The 27,284-nt window shown below is 37.3% G+C and overlaps 1 pseudogene; it reads right to left on the bottom strand.

The window, feature by feature from the left end:
• Window positions 1–1,083: 1,083 nt before the first annotated feature.
• Window positions 1,084–27,284, bottom strand: LOC127440641 (calsequestrin-1-like; annotated as a pseudogene).

Here is a 27,284-nt window from a genome sequence, read left to right as displayed (position 1 = left end):
ATTAATATCTTCAGATACAATAGTATCCCTTTGTGAGCACAGGAGACAACATAAAACATTCTATCTTTTCAAAGGAACATTTGTATCCTCGCATAAAACCATATTGTATATTTAAGAGAATGCAGTGCCCCATTCAGACGATGTATATTCCATATTTGAATTGAATCTAAAGAAATCAATACTGAAATCTACCACCAACCCTGGAACCAGGAACAGCAGATGAATAATCTCCCTTGAGGGACTGCTGTGTCTTCATGTGTTATTACTGTTTTAAAAAAACAATGATGCAATTATATGGCACAACTGCAGGGATTTTTCCTAAGCGTTGCATGAATATTTTAGCCACTCAAATCAATGTTAGTGCTCCGAAATCAATGTTTTACTTACAAATAATGTGTCTCTTCAGGGACATATACTTTCAAAATGAAATTAATAACTTGTGATTTTAACCTGGAATAAAATGAGTAACAACTTTAAATGTTAGTGTATGGGTAATTGCTTTGTAATTAGAAAGAATTGTGAATCAAATTAAACAAAATGTAAAAATTTAAATTGGTTTAAAAACTTGTACCTTACCTTGGTAAGATATGACAGTCTAGATAATCTTTCAACATACATGGCTCTGGCTTTTACTGAAGTGAAGATAACAAATTTCATAAATGCCAAAAAGAAATGCATATCTTTTGATAAAACTAGGAAAGTTTGTTAAAAGGTGTAAAATACAGAAGGTGCCAATATTTTATATTGCATTTATGTTGCTGTATGTATTAAGCTAATTAATTTTTGAGAAGGAAAGTGTAGCGGTAGTTGTTTTATCAACTAGTTATCTAGTTGTTGTGATTAAAGGTTTTAATGACAAGTACCTTTCAAAGTACCTTTGAAAGAAGTACTGCCTGTTTTATGATTGTAGCGTAATTTTCAGTAGACCTACAACTACTCCCCCTCTTAATAAAGATAAAGGACAACTGCATAATTAATATATGTTACTATTCCACTAAAACTGCAGTCTATCAAACTATAAAACCAAAACTCTCACAATTATTTTTGTCATGCATTTTAAAATAAAACTGTTATTTACACCACTTAATTCCAATCAGTTTTATTATTTTAAGACTTAAGAGTAAAACCAAGTTGTCTTTTGTATTTAAAAAAAATAAAATATACTTGTATTTATTTTAAGTAGAAAACGTTTGTGATTTACTGCAATTTTTAGACACAAATGGAAGGTTGGACAATCCTTTTTCCATCTAAAGTCACATAAGGTCACATCCCATCTTAACAAAGGAAGAAGGTATGACTAATGACCTTAAGGAAAGGCCTGCTTAGCACCTTTAGGTCCTATCACTGTGGGACAAACAATCTATCTACATACAAATAAACATTCAGACAAAAACAAATTTAACAGATGGAGTTACACTTAAAATAATCTTGGCGCTCCCTCTGACAGTCTTACATATTTTTGATTGCATATTTTGAAAGCCAGGCCCTTTTCCAGATGTATTAGTGCTGCCATTTACAGTATGTCCATAGCAACAATTTGATGGAAATGAACTCATAGCAATACACATCTATTGCTATAGGTAATGGTAATATTTTTCAACATTTGGAAGTGAATATTTTATCTGAAGTTCTCAGAGAGTGTCGTCTTTGAGTATAATATTGAGGGTTATGGGTGTGAGAATGATGCCAGGTGGGAGCACATTCCTAGTGAATACAGATGTCTGTAACAAGGTGACAGTTAAATTATAATGACATTTTTAAACTTGTAATTTCTGACAACATGTAACAGTTGTCGGAAAGGAATTTTGATAACGCTGATGATTCAGACAGAGGCAATTGCAAATAGACTTTAGACCAGATTTGGACAATACATAGTAACATGTAAGATGGTAAGAGTTTAATCATCGTCGTCATCATCGTCGTTGTCATCGTCGTCGTCATCGTTCGTCGTCGTCATCGTCGTCGTCGTCATCATCATCATCATCGTCGTCGTCATCATCATCGTCGTCGTCGTCATCGTCATCATCGTCGTCATCGTCATCATCGTCATCCTCATCGTCGTCCTCATCGTCGTCGTCGTCATCGTCCTCGTCGTCGTCATCATCGTCATCATCGTCGTCGTCATCATCGTCATCGTCGTCATCATCTTCGTTATCAGGGTCAATCTTGTTCTCTAGCACATCCTCCAGCCAATCCTCAAGCTCTTTTGCTGTTGGCATGTCATCATCATCATCCATATCCAACCAGACACTCTCAGCCTGCAGAAGACACGTCGACACAGTTGTGATATCTCAAAAGGCAATCCTCAACATTAACAAAATCCTACTGTGGTGAACAACAGACCAGTATCCCTGAGAAACTCACATCATCAACCTCCACTACGCCAATCTGAGGTGAGGACAGGTCAATGTCGAAGGTCTTCTCCCAGTAGGGGACAAGCTGCAGGTCACAGAGATATTCTAATCACTGTTTGTGCACTGGTCATTGTTGTCAACAGATTAAATATACATTTTCACAGCAATGATTATCTGGTATATCAAATAATGATTCATTTCTTTATTACAGTAAAAGCCATAGGGTTACCAGGGGGAAGTCATCGGGGTCAATCCAGATGATGCTCAGGTCGGGATTGTCCGTGTTATCCTCTGCCACCTCCTTCACAATTTCAAGGAATTCAAAGCCATCTGAAAGAAGCCGAAGAAAATATCAGACACATTGACCCCATTTCCACCTGGTGTTAAAATGAGTCTCGGGTGATCCAAACACATGTGGTCAGGTGAGACACATCACTGTTTACACCTAGTTGCTCAAATGCGTCTCCTGTGACCACTTGTGATTGGATTTGGAAGGGTGGGACTCTGTTTCATGATGACATACATCAATCACTATGTCTGTGTGTTACTGCATGATAAACCGTAAATAACGAACAAAGTAAAAAAAGACGGTGTGCTGTTTTCTCCCAGATGCATCTTAAATTTAATCTAAGCAAAAAGGCAGAATTTTGTGCAGAACTGTCTGTTATTTTATTGGAATAGTTGTATTAACCTGGGCAGCAGATGTTCGTGCTTCTCATAAGTGTCCCTGCATGTAGATATCAGACACACTGAAGAAGACCTGTGAAGTTCTCATGTTTTTGTTTGTATCCACTTTTTAAATTTTCCGATTGGACAGTTATTTCCTTTTAAAGCCACTCGTAACCGGCAAAGTTTAAACTCCTGTTTTAGCGCAGCGGTTGTTTGACATGTGAGAGGTGGCACATTGCTGCTGCCAGGACGCATACAGGACGGATTGGCCATAGTATACTTAGTATACCACATTGCTGATCACTGCACACACAGTATGCGTGATGTAAATTTAGTCATAATCCAGTCCGCGCGGCCTAATTGGGCGCCGGCCAGATTTGTGAAATCAGCGATGATTTAGAGTTATAAAGTACTTAAAGGTTGATCTTTTTCACAACAAAAGTGATCGTATCACTTTAGAAGACATTCATTTAACCGCTGGAGTTGTATCGATGACATTTATGCTGACTGACTGATTTTTGGAGCTTCAAAAATCAGATCACCATCCACTTGCATTTTAAGGACCTACTGAGCTAAAGGCCCAGGTATACTTTGTTTTTGCGCCAAGTATACTTTGGCCTTAAGACCCCGTTTATACCTGGTATTAAGATGCGTTTCAGCCAGGGGCGTAACTAGAGGGAGGGCAGGGTGGGCAGCCGCCCTAGGGCCCGGGGTGAGAGGGGGCTCACAACGGTCGACCAAAAGAAACCATAAAAATGACCGTGGGCCCAAGGAGTGATGAAAAACAACCAAGGCCCCCCAAGGAGGGGACCCGACAGTTTCTTTGCACTGGGGCCCACAAGATCCAAGTTATGCCACTGGTTTCAGGTGATCTGATCACATGTGGTCAGCGCTAATTACAGGCCTATACAGGGTCTAAAACGTTTTGTGATTGGATCACAAAAATCACATACGAATGTGATCAAAAACACATCCACATCCATATCCACATCTCATTTAAGGTGTAAATGCTAATCCATCCTGATTGTGTTCCAGACAACAGTGAAACACCACCTCTCACCTGTCAATCAACCACTGTGCTAAAACAAGAGTTTAAACTTTGCTGGTTCACTGAGTTGGTGGAGTGGCGGATGTTGAGAAACGGATCGATTATCTGGAGTCATCGGAGAGCGAATTAGCTGCTAACCCACTAGCGACCAAGGCGGACTTGGAACGCGTTTGGAAAAAGTTGGAAGACCTTGAGAATCATAAGTGGTGAAACAATGTCAGAATTGTTGGAATTCCTGAGCAAGCAGAGGTTCAGAATATGGTGGAATTTCTGGATGGGCTCTTTCCGAGTCTGCTCGACATAACAGCCCATAAGCTGGAAATCGAGTGAGCTCACAGGGTTCTGGCTCGGCGATCCACTGAGGGAGACAGGCCCCAATCAATTCTGGCCAAATTTCTGAGATCATCTGATAAAGATCTTGTGTTACGTGAGGCAAGGAGTAAAGGAAGGCTTTCTTGGAAGAACCACAACATTTTCTTGTTCCCAGACTTTACGAAAGAGAGAAATGTGATCAATTCAAGGAATGCAAGAAACTCTTACATCAACGGAAGGTTGCTTTTGCACTGATGTTCCTGGCCAAATTGAGAATAAATGCTAAGAATGGCTGCAAAGTATTTACTTGTCCCCAACAAGCATTGTTCTACATAAAGTCAATGGAATGAGTAAGTCATTGTGTGATTCTCATGTTGCAGCTTAGTGGGCCTGACTCACTGAACATTCACTTGACCGTCCGAGGAAACTGGGCACCTTTTTTGTTTCTTTTTGTGCTGGTTCCGCCTAGTGGCTGGAGTTTGTTTTGTGTAGTAACACTCCTTCAAGAAACTCTTGCATCGATGGAGGGTCGCTTTTGCACTGATGTTCCCGGCCAGGTTGAAAATAGATGCTAAGGGTGGCCGCAAAGTATTTACATGTTCCCAACAAGCATTGTCCTTCATAAAGTCAATGGAATGAGTAAGTCTTTGTGTGGTGCTAGCGTGGCAACTAAGTGGACCTGACTCACTGAACATTCACTTGACCGTCCGATAAAACTGGGTGCTTTTTTTATTTCTTTTTGTGCTGGTTCCGCCTAGTGGCTGTTGGGGAGTTTTTTTGTTGTTGTTGTGTGTAGTAACACTCCTTTGGGACAGTGTTGTGGATGAATCTGCACATTCTTTGTGCTTATGCCTCCTGTTGGCTGAAGTTTGTTTTGTGGAGTATTTTTTGCAGGACATTAGAGGGATTAGGTCATCTGCTGCACTCATGTAACAGTCGGCTCACTGAACATTCGTTTGACTGCCCGAGGAAACTGAACGGCTTTTTTTTTTTTTTTTTTTTTGTGCTGGTTCCGCTAACGGCTGAAGCTTGTTTTGTGGAGGAACACACCTTCGGGACAGTTATGTGGATGAATCTACAAGTTTTTTTGTGTTTATTCTGCCTATTGGCTGTAGTTTGTTTAATAGATTTTCTTCTTTTATGTAATTCTGTCTTCATCTAAATTTGTATAGAAACACTGACAGCAAAGTTGTCGTGGGGGCTCACGTAGGTGTACATGGACTGTTTGAGTTTAGAGAGATGGACGCCAGTTGGCGCTGTCGTGTGCAGGGTTAATGCACACGTTTTTCATTTTTCTGTTTGTTTGATTCTGGGGGAAGTTCGGCGTTTGATTGTTGCACTAATGTTGAAATGTGGTCTTAATAATTTTGTTTTTGACACACAATCTATTTTTTCTAATATGTCAAAATGTCAAATGTTAATATGAGTGGATTGTCTCTCTCTCCACATGGAATGTGAATGGGTTGGTGCATCCCATAAAATGAAGGAAGGTTATTTCTTTTCTTAAACAAAAGAAATATGATATAGTGTTTCTTCAAGAAACGTATCTTTCCCCTCAGAAAGTTTGGGAAGATATGAGGTGGGCATGTTTTCTTTAGTGCTGGCTCAAGTAAGAGCAGGGGAGTCATTACGTTGATAAGTAAACATCTACATTTCAAATGTCTCAAACAGAGTAAAGCTAAATTAGGAAGAGTCATTATTGTTTTAGCAGAAATTCAGGGCAAAGGTTGATTTTGGCTAATATTTACGCACCTAATGCCGACGATCAGGGCTTTTTTATAGATCTTGAAGGGATGTTGCAAGCCACTGGCACCCCTCATAATATAATATTGTGAGGAGACTAATCTATTGATGGACTCAGTCCTTGATCATAGTGAAGAAAAAGCGTGTAAGCCCCCTAGAGCATCATTGTCGCTTCACAGGATGTGTAAAAATCTTGGTCTTACAGATATTTGGAGACTTTTGAACCCATCAAGTAGGGACTATACATTCTTTTCATCAGTCCATAAGATTTATTCTGGAATAGATTTTTTTTTATTATATCTAAATCCCTCATTTCATCTGTTGTTGACTGCTCAATTGGAAATATCTTAGTCTCAGATCATGCCCTGGTGAGTTTAGAGGTATTGCCACATTCGGAGAAAAATAAATCATATAGTTGGCGCTTTTATGTATCCCTTTTGCAAAATCCTGAATTCCAACAAATGTTAAAGGCTGAAATCAATCCTCTGTGGGCGTGGCTTGGGAGGCACTAAAGGCGGTTCTTAGGGGTCGGATCGTTAAGTATGCCTCTTTCATCAAAAAATCCAAAGCACGAGAACTTGTGGAGTTGGAAGGGAATATTAAAAGTGCAGAGGCAGAGCTGAAGCGCAGAATGTCGTCTGATGGCCTCAGAGAATTGACCCGATTGAAATATAGATATAATACTATTTTGTCACGTAAGGTGGAGTTTTGGCTATTCAGGGCAAGACAGTCATACTTTGAGTTAGGGGACAAAGCAGGGAAGCTTTTGGCTAGATATATAAACAGAGAGAGTCTTTTTCTACCATTCCCTCAGTGAAATCTGCTGGTGGTGAAATGCTTTTAAAGAATTCTATATTGATCTCTATAGTTCCACATCTTCGTCTACTGATGAAGATATTAGAAACTTTGTGGAACCATTAGAACTCCCTAAACTGACGACTGAGCAAAAAAATTCTCTTGATTCTGAGATAACCATGGAGGAGCTTGGCGAGGTAATTAAGGCCTTGCCGGGGCCAGATGGCTTTGCCGCTGACTTTATTTAGATCTTATGCTACAGAATTGGCTCCACATTTGCTAGAAGTTTATACGGAATCATTAAAGAATGGAAAGATTCAGCCAACCATGACTTAAGCCCGGATCAGTCTGATTCTTAAAAAGGACAAAGATCCAAGCGAGTGTAAGAGTTATCGTCCAATTTCCCTGATCCAGCTAGATGTTAAAATATTGTAAAAAAAAATTTGGCAAATTGATTAAGTAAAGTTATGACAACTCATATATATATATATATATATATATATATATATATATATATATATATATATATATATCAGGTGGGGTTTATTCAGGGATGCAGCTCTTCTCATAACATTGGGCGTTTCATCAATATCATGTGGTCAGTGGCAAATGATCAGACTCTGGTCGCTGTCATCTCACTTGATGCCGAAAAGGTGTTTGATATGGTAGAATGGGATAATCTTTTTAAGATTTTGGAAATGTATAGGTTTGGGAGTACATTTATTGGATGGATTAAGTTACTTTATAGACAAACAAATGGATTAATTTAAGATTATTTTACTCTGGATAGGGGCACCTGGCAGGGTTGCCCTCTTTCCCCATTATTGTTCTGTCTTGCCCTGGAATCATTAACAGCCACGATAAGAAAGGAGGATGATTTTCCAGGGGTGATGGCATGAGGTGTGGCGCATAAGCTTCTGCTTTACACAGATGATATTTTATTATTCATCTCCGACCATTCTAGATCTATGGCTTGCCTCCACAGAATTATTAATTCCTTTTCTAAGTTCTCAGGATACAGAGTCAGTTGGTCTAAATCCGAAGCTTTGGCTCTGACAGCATACTGCCCAGTAACGACTTTTCAGCCGGGTGCCTTCCAGTGGCCCAAACAGGGCATTAAGTTTTTGGGCATTTTATTCCCAGCAAATTTTTCAGATTTAATTAATTTTGACCCCTTAATAAAAAGGTTTTCGAGCAATGTGGGCAGGTGGGCTTCATTACATTTATCTATGATTGGGATGTTATTAAAATGAATTGTTTTCCAAATTGTAACTACCTGCTACAATCTCTCCCTGTAGATGTACCCCTCTCTTATTTCAAGCAATTTGATATCATAGTGAAGTCATTCATTTGTAATGGTAAGTGTCCCAGATTACATTTCAATAAGTTACATAGGCTGATTGACAAAGGTGGGCTAGGCCTACCCAAGATTTTGTTTTATTATTATGCATTCGGTCTCAGACATTTGGCTCATTGGTCGCTTCCACCTGAGGTTGCCCCTCCCTGGTTTTGTATTGAACAGGAAGTTCTTGCCCCTATTTCACCATTTCAAAGCCTTTCTATCAAACTAATCGGAGCAGTTAAGTTACACCCCATTATCTCGCATTTGCACTCGGTATGGACAAAAGTGTCTAGAGTGTTTAATTCAGACATTTATTTAAATGTTGCCTCGAGCATATGGCAGAACCCAAAATTATGTATTAATAAGTCCCCTTTCTGCTGGTCAGAGTGGATTGTGAGGGAGGTTAATATGCTCGGTGACCTATATGAGAGTGGAGTGTTGAGATCTTTTGAAAATTTGGTTCGACATTTTGGGATTCCCAGATCTCAGTTTTATAGGTATTTACAGCTGCACCACCTGCTCTGTACTATTTTAGGGGGTAATATACACCCCCCCTAAAGCGGATACTCTGGGAATGGTGATTACTGCTTTTGGAAAAGGTCATGAGGCATCAATGTATTACTCCCTGCTAATTCAGAGTCTGGGGGATGGAGCTTTAACTTCTATCAAGAGTTTGGTATTGGAGGAGGGAGTGTGGGCTAGGATTATAAAAACATTTTTGTCTGCATCTAGAGATGCAAGGGTGCACCTTATGCAATTCAAGATTTTACATAGATTTTATTGGACCCCCTCTAGATTGTATAGGCTTGGTCTTAAAGATACACCCACATGCTGGCAATGCCAATCGGAGGATGGAGACATGGCCCATGTTTTTTGGTGGTGTGTTGAGATCCAGGAATTCTGGTTGAGGGTTCAGAGTATTGTGTGTGACGTGTTGGGCACTCAGGTTTCGTTTTGCCCCAGACTCTGTGTTTTGGGCGATGGGGCGGTCATCGATGTGGGGAATAGTCACATAGAGAGTTAGGTTCTGACCAGTGTGATGATCGCCAGGCAGATTGATTTGAGGGGTTGGAGGTCAGCTGGAGTGCCCCCATTTCGGGAGTGGTGCACAGAGATGGGGAGGAAGGCGGCTTTTGAGGAGTTGTCATTTGGAAGACTGGGTAACTTGGATTTGTTTGTTGGAAAATGGGGCAACTATTTGGAGTTTTTGGAGGGCTCTCGCGGTGGGGCGGTGGAGAGAGTAGTATAGTTTTAAATTTGTATGATTATTATTATTATATATATTATATATTTTTTATTTATTTATTTATTTATTTTGTGTGTGTGTGTGTTTGTTTGCTTTTTTTTGTGTATATACTCATGTGTGACCACAGGGATGTTTGTTTGGGGTCAGGGCGAGGTTGGGGATTGGGAGGGCGAGGGTGGTTGTGGGGTTTAAATGTTGATTCTATGTATATATGATTTGTTTTTCTTTATTTATTGTAAGAATCAATAAAACATTTTAATTACAAAAAAAGCGGATACATACACAAGCACTTCATATCTACATCAGTATGTCTGATATCAATATGCAGGGACACTCATGAGAAGCCTGTTTTTTGTATTTTCTTTGTCTTTCTTTCTGAATTTGTTATGCTGTACAACACTGACGTAGTGATTGATGTATGTCATCATGAAACAGAGACTCTCCCCTCAAAATCTGATCAAAAGTGGTCACAGGAGATGCATTTACGCAACAACGTGTAAACAGCGATGTGTCTCGCCTGACCACATGTGATCGGATCACCCAAAATGCATCTTAACATCACTTGTCTAACATCACAAGGGGTCTGAGAGTGGCCTTGATCTATGAATGCTAAAAAACAAATCCGTTTATTCAATGTCCAGTCCATTCAAATCCATACCTGGGTCATCCTCCTCAGCGAAAGCAATTATATGCTCGCCATCCAAAGCATCCTCCTGTCATAAGATCATGGTTACATACACAAAGGGTAAAATCTTTTTTACTCTGTTGTTAGTAAGAAAAAAAGAGCACATACTTCAACAAATCATGAGATCATATATTGGAATAGTATGAAGGCATTTTAGTGACATGTTTAAAAACAATATCTAAGATTTCGAGAATAAAGTCATAATATTTTAAGAATAAAGTCATAGTATTACGAGAATAAATTCGAAATTTTTTGAGAATAATCTCATAACATGCCTTTCACGAGAATAAAATCATAATTGTTAAAGAATAAAGTTGTAGCATTATGATTTGAAGTTGTAATATTTTGAGAATTAAGTCAAAATTATTACAATAAAGTCATAGCATTATAAGACTGAGGTCATAATATTTTGAGAAGAAAGTCAAAATTAGAAGAATAAAGATGTAGCATTATGAGAATAAAGCAGTATATTGTGAGAATAAAGTAGAAATATTTAGAGAAAAAAAATCAATGTTAAACAGAGCCCCCTAGGGTAAGATGCTGCCCCCCTAGGGAGTTGGTGCCCTATATGCAGACTGCGTAATATGCGTATAGGGAGCAGCAGTACTGGTTGTTGTCCACCACATCACTTTGATGTTACTTTCCTTATGACTTATTCTCAAAATATTATAATATTATTCTCATAATTCTACAACTTTATTCTCATAATTTTGATTTTATTCTCAAACTATTAAGATTCTTTTCTCAAAATCGGAGTTTTTTTTTTACAAGGCACTAAATCACCATCTTAGAATAGAGTGTAATTTCCGCACCAATAGTGGCCCTAAATGGAAGTGCAGTTTTTATGAGTAGCCCGACTGGGCCAGCATCATTGGCTCAATGTCGTGAGCTTGAATTAGGGCTTCCCGTCTGTATAATGGAAGATTAGGGGAGTTTTTCAAACTTGTTATAATTTTTTTTACATTTTTTTTTTTTTAATGGTAATTCTGTTTGGTGCTACTAGCGGTGCACAAATTACACACTTCACCTTTTGCTAAGAATATAATATACTGTAGATTAGTTTATCAAAATATGGATTGCTAACAGATCACCTTATAAATATACTAGATTTAAAGAATACAAATAGAATGTTTAAGGAATATCAATACAGTACTGCTTTGCAAGCACTGTTAAATTGCTAAAAAAAAAAAAAAAAGAGAAAATATGTTGATTCACTGACAGCATGTGATTTGCAGTAGATCACCTTACCCAGATCTCATACATGTTGTGTGGCTGCATTTTCCTCAGTGTTGGCCTGTGGAGAAGCTTTCATCAATATACAATCTTGAGTTTATTTATCATTTTAAAGCATTTTTCACATCAGTTAACACACCTTTCATTGTCCTCAATGAATTCAACAAGTTCTTCCTCGGTGTAGGGTTTACCAGGGATGACAATGGGATCATCCATGAAGGGCTCATAGAAGTCCACCTCATTCAACTTTAAGTCTAGACTCTTAGCAACCTGCAAATAGGGGTAAGATTTGGTTTTAGAGTGCATGATTTTGATCAGTAGGAGAAAGAGCACTGAATAGTTATATCCAACTTTAGGGTTTACAACTTCAGGGAAAACTGACCTGTGTAAAAAAAAATAAAAAAATAAAAAATGTGCATGTATAAATTTAAAGGGATAGTTTATCGGTTCACCCTTTCACAACTTTTCTTATGCTGAACACAAACAGAAATTTTTTAATGAATGTCCCATATCCATCTATTCCATACAATGGCAGTTTATAGTGACTCACTTCAATGCTTTAAGGAATATTCCGGGTTCAGTATAAATTAAGCTCAATCAAAAGCATTTGTGGCATAATGTTGATTACCACAAAAAATAATTTTGACTTGTCTCTCCTTTTATTAAAAAAACAAAAAGCACAAATCTGGGTTACAGTGAGGCACTTTCAATGGAATGAATGGGTCCAATCTGTAAACATTAAAATACTCACTGTTTCAAATGTATAGACACAAGACATAAACAATATGAGTGTTAACATGGTTTTAGTGTGATAAAATCGCTTACTAACCTTTTCTGTGTAAAGTTATATCCAATTTTACAACTTTGTTGCCATGACGACGTAAAACAATACGATACAATAAACCCTAAAACCCTCAAATTGACCATTTAAACAACTGTAAAGCTCAAATAATACACGTTTGAACAGAAGAATTAATGTAAGTAATTTTATAACATTATAGGCTTCACATTTCTGCCTTTAAACCCTCCAAAAATTGGCCCCATTTACTTCTAATGTAAGTGCGTCACTATGACCTTGATTTTTCTTTTTTTTTTTTTAAAGAAATAGAGAGACAAGTACAATGGCCAATGTGTCTAACTAGGTTCCTATTGTTTATACACAGATTTGCATTAATTAAGACATTATACCTTTGGACTAAAGGTGGCAAAGAACTTGATGTGTGGATGGAACTCCTCTGCTGCGTCCTCAAAAGCATGATAGTCTAAAATCACAAGACCACCAGTTAATTACTTAAACTATTTACCTAGTCACTTACATTTTGACTTCTTTAAGTTATATGGGAGAATGACTGATTGTGGGGGCCATCTGGATACGTACGGTCAGATTTCGCATTCTTGAAGAAGCCCACCAGCTTGATATCCTCCTCAATATTATGGAAACCTCTCAACTCACGCACATTATCAATGATCTCAACTGGATCCTCAATGACCTGGGAAAAGAGCCAAACAGAGAAAGGGGAATTGACAGTAAGACAGATTGCTGACACTGCAGACCAAGTGTGAATGTACAAGAATGAGAAAAAGTGCAGGAAGTGAATTAAAGATGTGAGAAAAAACTAAAAATGTAATTGATTAATCATTAGATGGAAGAAGATCAAATAATCCAGAACAAGTACCAGGTTTAAATTAGCACTCATTTTTCACCCACATCATAGAGGAACTCCACCAGTGTGTCCGCAGCAAGCTCTCCATCGTACTCAATGACCTCATCCTCAATGAAGACATAGATACTGTCAGCCTCCTCCAGACCTGAAGAGAACAGAGATTAAATTAACCTATGAGAACCTTTAAATATTTATAGGTATGTATGAAAATGTCCACCAGAGGTCATGGTTGTTCTTGTACTGATTTTCTTAGACAAGTAAGGTAACCAAAGGCCACAGAGTATTTAAAGGTGCAGTATGTAAGATTCAGAAACCCTTGTTATTAATGACACCTGTGGCTGTTAAGTGAACTGCAGCCAGCTACCTGTTGCTCGTGCTCACGCACACACTCCATAGGGACGCAAGCGAACATCGACCAAAACAATGACGTAACGTACAAAGAGACTGAACGTGATTCACCGACATCATGCTGACAGATGAGGTAGCATAATTAAAATTACACAGTTATGATTGTTTTACTACAAACTTTGAGACTGCATATTATATTTGACTCTCCAGTGCTGGAACAGGGCTAAAACAAAGTGTGGATATAGGTCTGACTATGTAAGACTGTAGTTTTAAGTAATCACTTTTCTTTGCATGATACATTGACTGGATTTATACAATAGCCTATGTCGGCGTTAGCTAGCTAGCCAGCTTTATCAATAGCTGTTAGCTAAATTTGGTGGATGATGACAGTAGCGGTGAATACAATAGACTATACATTATAAATATGTTGACACAATTCAGTTTTGATGTGATTCCATCACAACTGTCATTTTGATATATCGATGGGCTTTTGTTTTATAATAATAGATTGTATATATTTTCTGTATAACCAAGTTACGTTACACTAATGAATGGGTCTTTCTGCATTATCTTGAACATTGTCTAGCATTCATTTCATGTGTTATTGTAGTTTACCTTGCGGAATAATTACAGATTAACATTGACATTAACCTGACTTTTAGTATAAAGAGAAGATCATTGAAATTATTTGAAAGTTACGAAGCAAGGTAGCTTGCAATTCGTCAGCGTTAGCAGGCAAGATCAAGTTAGCTAAAATTACACAGATCAATCCTTATGGCACTATATTTCACATGCTTTGCAGTTATGTAAGCTTACCTTTCCAATAAGAAGAATGCCAATTCAGGGTTGGTTTTGATCATCAAAACCGAACGGAGGTCCCTCCAGGAATCAAATGCCCTGCCGATGTTCACTCTAGTTTTCGCTTGACCATGATCACGTTCTCGCTTAGCCAGATGGGATTCAGTAGATAAATGTTTTTTTTTTTTTTTTTGGCTTACTCGGAGTTTGTGTAGGAGTCGGTGTTGTGCTGGAAGCTGACCGTTTGCTGGATTCCATCTCTAAGATAACGTTACCTAGTGTTGCAGTTTGTTGTTGCTGTTGAATAGTGGAAGAGAAGCTACTGTCTGAGGCAAAGCTCTCGGGAGTGCACATAAACGTCACATCCTTTGGATTTTCCCGGCAAAAGCGACCCGCTCCCTTCGCATGAAAATCAGTCTACAGGCTTTAATAGGCAACCTAAGAAGTCCGGGAAGGATTAATTTTTTAAGTTGCGTTACAAGCCGTTCACACATTGGCAAAAAAGGCGAATATTACATGAAAAATGTTACATATTGCACCTTTAAAAACAGTATATTTCCATAGTGAAAAGATTGTGTAATATACAGTACATCAGTGGTTCTCGTTAGGTTTTTCTTCAGGACACAGATATTACATCAAGGTGTGACACAACTTTGTACCAAAATGGATGTGTACAGTACTAAAGTAAACAAAAAAGTGTGTACAACTAAAAACAGAAATCTATTATTACTCAAATTTATTAAACCAATCACTTTGTGGTCAGCACAAACCATGTTTATCCTTTGAACATGTAGGTGAACCCACATTTAATGTTATCTGGATTGTATCTTCTTTTACATTGCATAGTTTTGTTCATGGTTTTCGAGGATGAGGCTAAGTTATGCAGTTGGCATCCACCATTTTTGACTAGCTTACCAAGTGACAGATAATTTGTGTCGAAATACAGCAGAGTTTGTTTGAATGCATAGCCTTTGACAGCAACAAAATGATATGGGAACACTTTTCTCCACCCTTTTAAAAGTTAAAGGAATTGTTCACCTATGCCATCCCAGATGTGTATGACTTTCTTCAGCTTAACACCAACAAAGAATATTTCAGCTAAAAAAATCAAATGTAATTTGTATCTAAATACATTTAAGTTTGGTATCTGTGTATTTTCAAAATACATAGAATACTTTGTGCTAGTCACTTTATTAGGCTGCTGATTTCCCATATCAATTAGTACAGGCGTGCCCCAACCAGAGAGAAAGGCTCCATCTAGCACTGGGTGAGTGAATTTTCTGCGTTCCTGCAAGGAAATATGCCGTAAGATAAGGTGAGGATGTGATGGTCGATTCTACTTGTTGCAAAAAACATAATAATTGCTGGCAACTGTTATTTAATTTCCATTACAATATTGAGGTAGCTATATACTTCTCGCCAGCAAATGCAATTTGTGTCAACAGTGAGGAAATCAGATCTAGTCAGCAGCCGGCTAGAGAGCTAGTCTTAACTATTGTTAGCGAGTTCACTAGCTATCATTAGCTAGATTGCTGGCTAACAAGCTAAAAGTGAACATCATTAAGATTTACCTTCAGTTAACATGAAGGAATAAAAAAGCACTGGCAAGGGGAAAATAGTGTTAGCACTAGCAATGGACATTAGCGCTAGCTAGTCAGTCTTGCTAGCAAATTGGTTGTTGGTGTTAAAGGAATATTCCGGGTTCACTACTAGTTAAGCTCAATTGACAGCGTTTTTTGATATAATATTAATTAATTTTGTCCCTCCTTTTCTTTATAAAAGCAAAAATCTAGGTTCTAGTGAGGCACTTACTATGGAAGTGAATGGGGGCCAATTTTCTAATGTTAAAATACTCGTATAGCCACAAGACAAAGGATATGCATGTAAACATGATTTTAGTTTGATAAAACCCACTTAAAGTTATTGCCAATTTTACAACTTTGTTACCATGACGATGTAATTTAAACAAACCCTAAAACCTTAAAATGACTGTAAAAATGACAATTTAAAAATTTTTACAGCTCAAATAATACATGAGTTTTAACATGTATTATTGCAAGTGCTTTTTTTAAATTATAAGCTTCCCCATTCACTTCCATCGTAAATGACTCACTGCGGCCTTGATTTCTGCTTTTTTTTTTAAATAAAAAGAGGGACGAGTCAAACTTAATTATTGTTGGTAATCAACATTATGCCACAAATGCTGTCGATTGAGCTTAAAGTTGCATTCAGTCACTTTTTGTTTTTGCCATCTTGGACTTAGAGTAACATCTAGTGGTGTGGATGCAGCATCACTCAAAATCAATAGTTTTCAGTTACAGATGCCACTGTAGAAACTCACTATTCACAATCAGCCATGATTAATTTAATGGAAGAGTGAAAGTGTACAGTAACAAGACGTTTACTGAGATTAAGTAAGTAGTTTTCAAATGGTCATGTGATTCTAAAATGGCAGCCCCCATTAGGGCGCCCCTGCCCCATGTAAAATAAAACAGCTTTTATAAGGTGATATGACTAGAGTCCTCATCTTATGTGTGCTCTTGATTTTATACATATGTTTCAAAATGACAATTCATTTCTTTAGGAGTAAAACTTTTTTAATGGAGAAAAAAATTACTGAGTGCCTTTCACTTGTATTGAACCTGGAACATTCCTTTTAGTGGTGTCTCACTAGCCGATTTTCCCAATGATTTTCAGGTGTTAGCTTCATTAGCATAAATCACCGGCCAGGCAGAGGGAGACAGAGCGCACATTAGCGTCTCTCAGCGGGAGGTGTTAATCACTTGATTGTCGAGAGTGTTAATGGCTTCAAAGACTGAAAAAACACATCCATTTTGTTTGAAAAAATCATTCTGTCACTGAGGCTGGGTCTTGTGTTCTCGTCAAGTGACCAATGAGCTTCTTCTTTTACTGAAGAACGGACAAGATGTCAAGCTGATGTGAATGTTTCAACGCACTCAGATTCTGTCACCAAGGTTTATCTTGCACTAAAATGAGCCACAACAGTCTCTTTTTATTGGATGTTTTTCTTTACTTATTGAAAGCTGCATGTTGACATGCATTCTACAACAAGCCTCGATTGGATAAATAAACAGTTGCGCACTTTCACAAGGAAAAGTTACTTCATCTTCATGATCACTTCTTTTGTTTTGCGGCAGAAAAGACACAGGAAGAGAGAGAGAGAGAGCTCCGTGACTGTGAGAACAGGTACTTTTCATTGCAGAAATAATGCGAATGCAAATAACGACATATAAAAATAACCACAACTTAAATTTTCCAGTTTTGGTCCATTTTAGTCAACGAAAGCCGACTGAACCAGCATTTGGATGAGAAGCTTATTGCTCTTTGGAATCAACATGTATGTTTGTATGACATATCTAATATGTCATATCTGACAGACTATTAAATGAAAAATGTTTCTGCTGCCCAGATCTTTGCACAACATGACTATAAATGGATAAACATTTTACATTTAATACTTGGGTCTTATATTATTTTATATAACGTAAACATAAGCGTATATAATACCTAATAGTGATACTTCATTGAATGGCCAACTTTACTTGTATTTTGTGTATTTTCAAGATACAAAAAAACTTTTATTTTGATACATAATTTTTTTTTTCACACAGTATTTGGTATTTTATTTTGATACATTTTCATGTATTTGTGCCAATCACTGCTTGAATGCACATACCTAGATTCTTGGCAACAGCACGGTCTTTCTTCTCATCGAGTAGGCCAATTCCGATGTCCTCGTCGTCTAGGTCCTCCAGGACTTGAGCAGCAAGCTGTGTAACACAACATACTGTTTTTAACTTCAGTTTCCTCTTGCGTCTTCAAAGTAGTTAGAGTATTATGTTTGTGTGGACAGTTTGCTTGTAGGCTCATGATCTGGTTGTGTGTGAATCGCATGAATACACTTTGGTGGAAGTACACTGTTGAGATGCATTTCTTGAGCAGTTCCTCTTAATGTGGAAACTCCAAGGTAAGGTGACTTGGTGTTTTGAGCTTATTAGGCCACCAATCAGCAATGATTGAATGCTTCCTGTCAGCACACACATTATGTTTTCATAATCAACCTGAGAGAGATCAGTTTGAAAGGTTTGGTAGTTGAGTGCAAACACAACCAGTTGGAGAAGCACATTTGTTTTCTGCCTGCATGGATATTTCAGGGTATGCTGTACGAACTGTAGTTAGTTTCCTCCACAGTCTTACAACCATAAAAGCCGGTCATCAAGAGCGCTGCCCATGCACTTTCTAAATCAGTGTGAAACTTGACCCATTTGGCAGACAGCTTTCTCCACTAACCGCAGCACTACATGTGAAAGCAGTTGGCATGGAGAACTGGCAGAGTGTCCGGTGTTCCTGTTCAGATAAAGTAACAGGGTGTTGGGGAGGTGACAGGTGCACCCAACCATAAGAATACCCTTACAAAATATCTAGAGTTGCCACAAACTTGCTGCAAATTTGCAACTCATTAATTTTCACATGAAAATGAGCTTTGCAGTAAACTCTTTGTTGTCACCAAAGGTCTGCTTCAGGTTCAACACTATCGGTGAAGAGCTGCAAACTTCTAGCAAACATTTGTGGTAAATAGCAAGTTCATTTTCATGTGAAAAGAGTGCCGATTTGCGGCAAGTTTGCCAGAACTTCTCAGAACAGATTTTTTGGTAAGGACAGATCACCAAGCACTATAATGTAAAATAAATAAGTAAATGCCTTTATATCCCTAGAGATACAACCACTCCTTTTAATTTTTACCAAATTATTTAGTATAGGTATGATTTGAAGTAACTTAATTTCCACTTACAGCTGTTATCTTACTCTCCAATGCTAAACAAAACATCTCCCTTCTAAATCCTAAATTCATTATCTGTTCATTATCTATTGCTTTTTTCATGCTGATGTATGCCACTATCATTCCTTCAAGATTTATCAGAATTTTAAATACATGTTTTATCAGAATGTTAAATACTGTGATAAATACGGCAGAAACATTCCCTTAAATATAGTTAGAAATATTGACGCCTGAATTCTGACGTGTTGTGAGAGATCCCCCCCCCCCCCCCCGTTTATTCAATCGATATAGCTAAAGATCAAATTTTTTCTGTGTTTGAGGTTTATCAAAGGCTTCCTTTTATTTGTTTGAATGTTCTGTTTGTCTGAATTGTGTGTGTGTGTGTGCGTGTGTGTGTGTGCGCGTGCGCAAGTTTCAGGATTATTTCAGGGGTTTCTTATCAACTTGGTGAATAAGTGCTGTGTACTAGCATCTGAAGTGGAATATCTTAGGTTAAACTCAACTAAAAGTTTAAGGCCAGATGGATCTTAGCTACATAAGGTAACCTTCTGGAAACAAAGAGTCAACAAGAAAGGAAATTTGCAATGAAGCAGTGTAAGAGAGTTTTCTTTTGACAAATAGGGATGAAGAAGAAAGGAAAAGAGGTCATTTGATCTAGTATATTACTCATCTTTGCATCCATCCATATCAGAATATTCACATAAAATTTGTCTAGGATTTGACTTTCTTAAAGCCTAAAAAATGCTAACAAAACCCTTAAACCTCTGCCTACAGGAGGGCCCTATATCGCAAAATTGTTTTTCACTTAAAACTTTAAAGTCCCTGTATATATAGGTCAGTCATATGAGGTACCGTTTGGAAGCTTAGAATCTGAACTTTTCAGAGAATATCATCACTTTTGCATTTATGTTACACAAAATAACAAAATAAGGCCTGAAAACATTTGCGTAAAAAATTAGCACCCCCTAGAGGTAATGGGGTAGAAATATTAATTTGAATATAAAAGTCTTTCACATGGCACTCATTCTCAGGAATGTGACTGTACAGTTTATTTTGTTGCCCTAATACCACAGTTTGAAAGATTTTCAAAAGAATCACAAAATGAAATATGATTTCTGTAAGTCATTAAATACATACGTCTCTTATATGCACCAATTATTGCAGCTGTAAGCCCCAAATAGCTAAAAACTTTATATCTGCTTTTACCTTAGGCAGTTGTCTGTGAGCTTGCTTGGCAGAATAACCCGATGTTATATCTTAGATGTCCAGAACAAAATATGCCATCCAGCAGGAAAAGCATGCTAAACAAATCTTCATAACAATATGTTTTCAACTACTGATGATAACATATCGCAAAGATGAGGATCTCAGATTTCTAATGATGCCTAGATTCTAGTCCACTCAGAGGCTGATATATTCAATGAAATGATGAGGATGGTGCATAAACTGAAATTTACACTGAATGTCTATGGACGATCAAATCTGTGAGGGCTAAAATGCATTAGAGCGCCACCTACTTTTCAGATCTGTATATTGTGATGGAATGTAATAAAGTAAAAATACATTTCTAGTACTTGCTGCCATCTAGTGGAACAAAATAAGACTTTTCAAAGTAAGATAGAGTGAACAGAAGCAGAATTACATGCTTGCAAATTGTGACAACAATTTTTATTTTAATTTCTGTTAATAAGATTAGGAACACATACAATATTATTTATGAATAATTGGAGTCTTTTGTTTTTATCTGGGGGGGGGGGGGGGGGTTCTGAAAGAAATGAGACCAATTCTTTGGCATTTAGACCACAGTGTGTATGTGAATAGTGAGCTTTTAAATTTTAGTGTGAAAAAGTGCAGGCAGCAGCCCAAAAATGCATCAGAGTTTAAAAACAACACATCATTAATGTCAAATCTATGATAACAGCCATTTATCATTTAAAACCCTTATATGAAACCTCCTTGAGAAAGTATGTCCAGCCTGGGAGAGTCCAAAAAACATATAAACATATTTTTGTTTTAAAGTACAGTGGGGTTCAAACTGAGTGAAAATGCTTCGAGTGAAATCTTGCATTTTTTATTTTTTTTCATTAAAAATGTAATTATCAGCATAATGATTTGAGGGAAAGATTAACTGAGAAATTAACACCTTTTTTTTTAACACTTTTTCACCATGCTCTTGAGCTGGCATGGACTCCACAAGTTTGTGCAGAAGCAGAGCATCTTGTGGGCTTCAATATAATTTAACTTTGTATACAAAGGAGTTTTGTATGTTTACATAATATCTCAATTTTTTTTTTGTTTTTTTATGCGATCTAGAAATATCATAAATATTTACTTTGTTTTACATTTTTGAAAATTCTAAAACTTTATTTCCAGATTTAAATAACATTTTGAATCCCAGATTTACAATGTGGATGTTTTAAACCCCACTACATAATAGCTTAGGGATAGTTTACCCAAAAATGAACAAATCCATTCCAAATCCATATGACTTCCATTTCACCATTGAACACAAAATGAGATATAGGCAGAATATTAGCTTTAGTCACTATTCACTTTTATTTCATGTTTTTCCATACAACAGAAGAAAGAAAGTCGTACATGTCTGGGATGAGTAAATGATAACAGAATTTTCTTTTTTTGGGTGATCTATGCCAGTAGATTCCTCTAGGGATGCAACTGTGAACCTATAGCCACACCCACCATTACAGCTCCAAAATCTGTGTCAGATTGACATGGGTTTGAAAAAACGAGAGAAGAAAATGAAAATGATAATTAAACAGTAAGTTATCTGCTGAACTTAAGTGCCAAATTAATCAGTTTCACAAGATATTAAACAAATCTGAGAATGGTTTCAAAAATCATGGTTCATTCTGAGGACCAATGATGATTAATTGGCAAACATCAATATTTGTTTTGTTTTGGTTTTTTTTGTTAGGGAATCTAAACATGAAACTAGTTTCGCCATGCTTGGTCATGGAAATGAGAGCATACAAGTGTTTCTATAAGGGCAGAAAGCATACACACGTGGCCTGTGCCACACAAACAGCTATGACAGCAGATGCCTCTATAATTAGCGCTGCTGCACAGATCAACCAGGACTATTTTGGCAAGGTGGTGGTGATTTTCATGTTCCTGCATGGGATCCGCTGACAGGTACAGTACTGTGCCCAGCACACAGTCCTCTAAGCTGACACAGCAGATTTCATGCTAGAACCTCCTGTACTTCCATCTGCCCTGAGAGCAGCTAGCACACAAGCAACCTCATGCTAATAACAAGCGTAGCATTACATCAGCACTGGGCTACTGAGGATTCAGCAGGACTACGTTACCAAGTTACGTTGTGTAACTTGGTAACACAGTCCTGCTGAATCCTCAGTAACCCAGTGCTGATGTAATGCTACGCTTATTTGAAAAAACAAAGAGCCAATTAATTAGTTTGATGCAGTCATCCACATATAATCTGTTAAATACCTTTAATGTTAATGTATAGGTTTATTGACAGTTTTCAGAGTAAGACTCCCTGGTACATTTAAAGAACAAATGTCAACTAAGCTCCCTAACAAATGCCTCTTAATCCAACAGATGTCTGGACCTCACATAATTCTTCACTAGAATAACCTGAAAAATGTGCTTCATGTGGTAAAAACAAAAAGGGGAAAAAAAGTTGTTTTTTCCAAGGCAGAAATATTATTTAACATGACTAAATCAACCTGACTTGTTACACCAACAAAAGTAATTTTTTAAGGGTCGGATCAAGGAGAAATAGATGATTAAGGTAACAATTACAGGTTATCTTTTTTTCTTTCTTTTTTATTTTTATTTTTTTTTTTTACAGTGTTTTTAAAGAAATAGTCAACCCAAAATGACAAATTTTGTCATCATTTACTTACCCTTAATTTTGTTACAAACCTGTATGTACTTCTCTTTTGTCTGTGGAACATAAAAGGAGATATCAGGCATAATGTTCAGTCACCATTCACTTTCATTGTATGGATAAAAGATGCAATGGAAGTAAATGTAAAAGAAAATGTAAAAGTAAACTGCCTAACATCTAATTTTGTGTTCCATGTAGAAAAGAAAGTCACAGGGGTTTGGAACAACATGAGAGTGAATAAATTATGACAGAATTTTCATCTTTGGATGAGCTATGCCTTTCAGAGACTAATTTATTCATAATGAAAATAATCTTTTACTTTATAACTAAGACCAACTTCCAACAATGCACTGTGTATTTAGACTTACAATTGCTCACATTACCTCTGATAATTCCTGAGGAACACTCATAATTCAGTGTCTCTTGTCAAGAAGTTTGAACTGTGATACACACACACAACATTATCAACAATCACTTTTGAATCCAAATGGTGACGGCATGGCTAAATTATGGCATAACATTTTGAACATGGAATTAATTTTGTTTGCAGAGAGTTCTCACTGACTGGTGGAAAATGTTAATTTCTAGAGTTATCTAATGGGCTGGTTTAGGATTGCTTATGGCATTGTGCACATCCGGTGCTGTTTGAAATTGGGGTGGGATTATTAGAAGATCAATTGTTGTCTTCCTGAAGGTTCTTATTCATGGCCAGGGGGTGCATTTAATATGATTGTTTGTAGCTAATCTCTTCCTCTTACACAATGTTTTATAGTGTTACCTATAACTTGCAGGGCTTTCCAATCATATGCCTTCTCCCTCAGGCCCAGCATACTGTTATTAAAGGAACTGTTCACCCAAAAATGAAAATTCTCTCATCATTTACTCACCCTCATGCCATCCCAGATGTGTATGATGCTCTTTCTTCTGCTGAACACAAACAAAGATTTTTAGAAGAATATCTCAGCTCTGTTGGTTCATTCAGTGCAAGTGAATGGTGGCCAGAACAGTAAAACTCCAAAAAGCAAAAGCAGCATAAAAGTAATCCATACGATTCCAGTGGTTTAATCCATGTCTTCAGAAGCGATACGATAGGTGTGGGTGTGAAACAGATCAATGTTTAAGACCTTTTTTTTATTTATTTTTTACTATAAATCTATTTTTAAACAACTCTCCTATGCACCTTTAAGAGAGTTCTTTTTTTTCTCGCCGATTCGCATTCTTTGCACATATCACCACCCACTGGGCTGTTGTGCATACATGATTTATTTATTCTTTTCCTTTTTTCACCTCCTTGCCCAGCAGGTGGCGATACGCACAAAGAATGCAAATTGCTAAAAAACAAGAATAACTCTGTCCTCTCAAAAGCGTTTGTTAAAAAAAAGGACTTAAATATGGATTTAAGTGACCCACACATATCATATTGCTTCTGAAGACATTTAAGCTTCTGAAGGATTAAACCACTGGGGTTGAATGGATTACTTTGATGCTGCCTTTTATGTGCTTTTTGGAACTTCAAAGTTCTAGTCACCTTTCACTTGCATTGAGTGGACCAACTGAGCTGAGATATTTTTCTAAAAATATTTGTGTTCTCCAGAAGAAAGAAAGTCATACACATCTGGGATTTCATGAGGGCGAGTAAATGAGAGAATTTAAATGAATTACATTTTTGGGTGAATTATCCCTTTAATTATCAAGGGCTATCAGCTGACAGCTGGATGATTTACACAGCTGCTTGGTGTTGCAATGGCATGAGACTCATTGCATGTGCTTGGTCTTGAATAAGAAAAGGAATGATATTCCAAATGCATTCTTTTAATCACATATATCATCTTGTTATATTTGTTAGCATTGATTTTGGTACTTGCTTGATAGCCTGTCAACAAATCCAAGTGAAAACCTACTGAGATAAAACTAGAATAAACAAATTCCATTGAAAAATGACCCATCCAAACTCATGCTCATGGTGCAAATATACTACGAGATCCATCAGCACATTTCTGCACATAGATGCCATAGTCCACGGTGTTCTCATGGCTGGTGTTACAGGCTCCACATACCCCTGGCTCTGATGGAGTACTTTTCCTTCTGATCCAAAATAAAGCCTCAATCAAGGCTAAAGAGTAATACTTGTTGTTACTTATTATTGTCTTCTATCGGGGTTGAATGATCTAAGATTTTTAGGCTGCAGAAAAAAAATAAAAACATATGAGCACCACTATCATATGCCGGAAGTAAAATTCTATATGCTTTAAATAGCTGCCCAGTTCTTCCTGTTGATATTTACTTTCCTGTTTCTTTAGATTGGTTTAGCTTTATGAGCCTTTAATTGACATCGACCAGGTTTAGATATAACATTTACTTTATATTTAGACTCAACATTTAGATTAACAGCTCACATTCAAATTTAGACCTATCATTAGTATTTAGAGCTTAATTTGAATGTATAAAAGGGTGACATTTTAAAATCGAAGCAGAATGCGAAAGAAATGGGTAGGTAGTTATTGTAGCACATGGCATTTAAACTCATACAAATCCAAAACAACCACATTCACACTTGTTTCAAGAACATTCATTATGTTTCAACAATATGTGCCTTTGAACAATATTATTGTGAAAAGACCAGTACACAAACACAGATTTCATTAGTTAATAAGAAAAGTAAAAATAGACCAAATAATTGCGGTATTGTGTATGACATGAGGTCCACTGACCAACCACCGTCTCTGATCCTGTATGAATAGATAGATGTGTGAGTGTCGTGTGCTTGTGAATGTGAGGTAGCATTTGACTCAGCGAAGCAGTGCTGCCTTACACTTGAAGTCAGCAAACCACTAGGACATGATACCACTCTGTTGCTTAACCAATTAGAGTCAATGTTTTCACTCTTTACCCTCATCCAACCCCTGAAGAGTGCCAGAAACTAACCATCTTGGTCAGACATGAGGAAACACATTTTGACCATACTTTCTGAATCTATAAGAAGCAAAACCAAATGAATCACAGCAACAGCTAGAAGAAATTTTCGACTAATGTAAACTACTTTATGGATGTAATCAAACAGCTGCCTTAAAATATGATTTATAAAAGTGTATGTTTAAACAGATGTTTGAAAATTATCTATGTATCTATTTATAGCTGTGGGAACCTATGAAGGATTTGAATGTGTTATAACTTCATCTTCTACGAAACAAAAGCTAATCCAAAGCAGAGACCACATACAAGGAAGATATTTCACAAGCAGTTATGTGATTTTAGCAAGGCCTGTGGTTCTTACAGTACATACAAACCTACTCCTTTAGTTTTCGTTTCATTGCATGTTTTGCAGTGTGCTCATTTTATCTAATGAACAAGCCATGTCTGCCAAATGCACATGAATTTACAGAATATTTACTTAAACTGACTACTTACTTAGTCCTTAAACTCAAACCAGAAACATATCATAGCCTTACATAGCAATACATTACACTGACACCAGCGGCATCTCATCCAGTTTTAGCAGACAAGTCCTGGTCTTATTGAAAGATTACACAACACAATGAGTAAACCCCCAAATAATATGTCTGCTGGTGTCAAGACTGCAGTTTTAGTATGATAGCATGCCTCAGGTGTGCATGTACTGTATATCGATATATCTACTTTTGGTTCAGAACTGAAGGCATGCCCGAAGTCTACAGCAACAACAAATTTGACAGCTTTCGTCTTCTGCTCTAATTGATCATTTCTATTATCATGAATTCTGGGACTCTACCTTCTAGTGCAGTTTGAAACCTTTAGTGTTTTAATATTCTGACGCATATTATGCTTTCCTGAAAGCCTCACAGATGTCCTTCGGAGAAGATCTTCAATGCCATGCCTTTAACATCCACTGTTCCCAATTGCCCACAATTACACTGGGTCCAGGTTTTACCATTAATTACCCCTCCCCTTTCCCCCACACTGACCAATTCTAAGTCAAACCCACCTCAAGGGCTAGCTCCTCAATCTGGAACTGTTTCTGGGCGACTTTGCTGGATCCTACGTGCTCATGGTAGTACACCACCATCACGTCATATTTCTTCATCACAGACTTGTAATTTTTGGCATTAAGGTCATGAACGCGGTCCTTTCCATCGTACTCTGGGATGTCCATGCCTTTCTGGCCCCATGACAGCTGCCCGAATGTCAGGAGGAGCCCAAGGAACACTAGGTTCCACTTCATGTTTTAATACTTAAGTAGGGAGATATACAGTTCCAATAAATTTACAAATTAACTAACTAATTCATGCAATTCAATTAGAAAGGACCTGTGATCCTTGCCACCCAGAACAGATGAGAACAAGTCCTGAGGCCCCAGTGTGTAACCCCTACACACGAGTAAAAGAGCAGAGTTACA

Source organism: Myxocyprinus asiaticus, chromosome 5 (assembly GCF_019703515.2).
Source record: "Myxocyprinus asiaticus isolate MX2 ecotype Aquarium Trade chromosome 5, UBuf_Myxa_2, whole genome shotgun sequence".
Taxonomy (NCBI): Eukaryota; Metazoa; Chordata; class Actinopteri; order Cypriniformes; family Catostomidae; genus Myxocyprinus; species Myxocyprinus asiaticus.
Note: the sequence above shows the minus strand (reverse complement) of the source record. Positions and strands in the feature narration are given on the sequence as shown.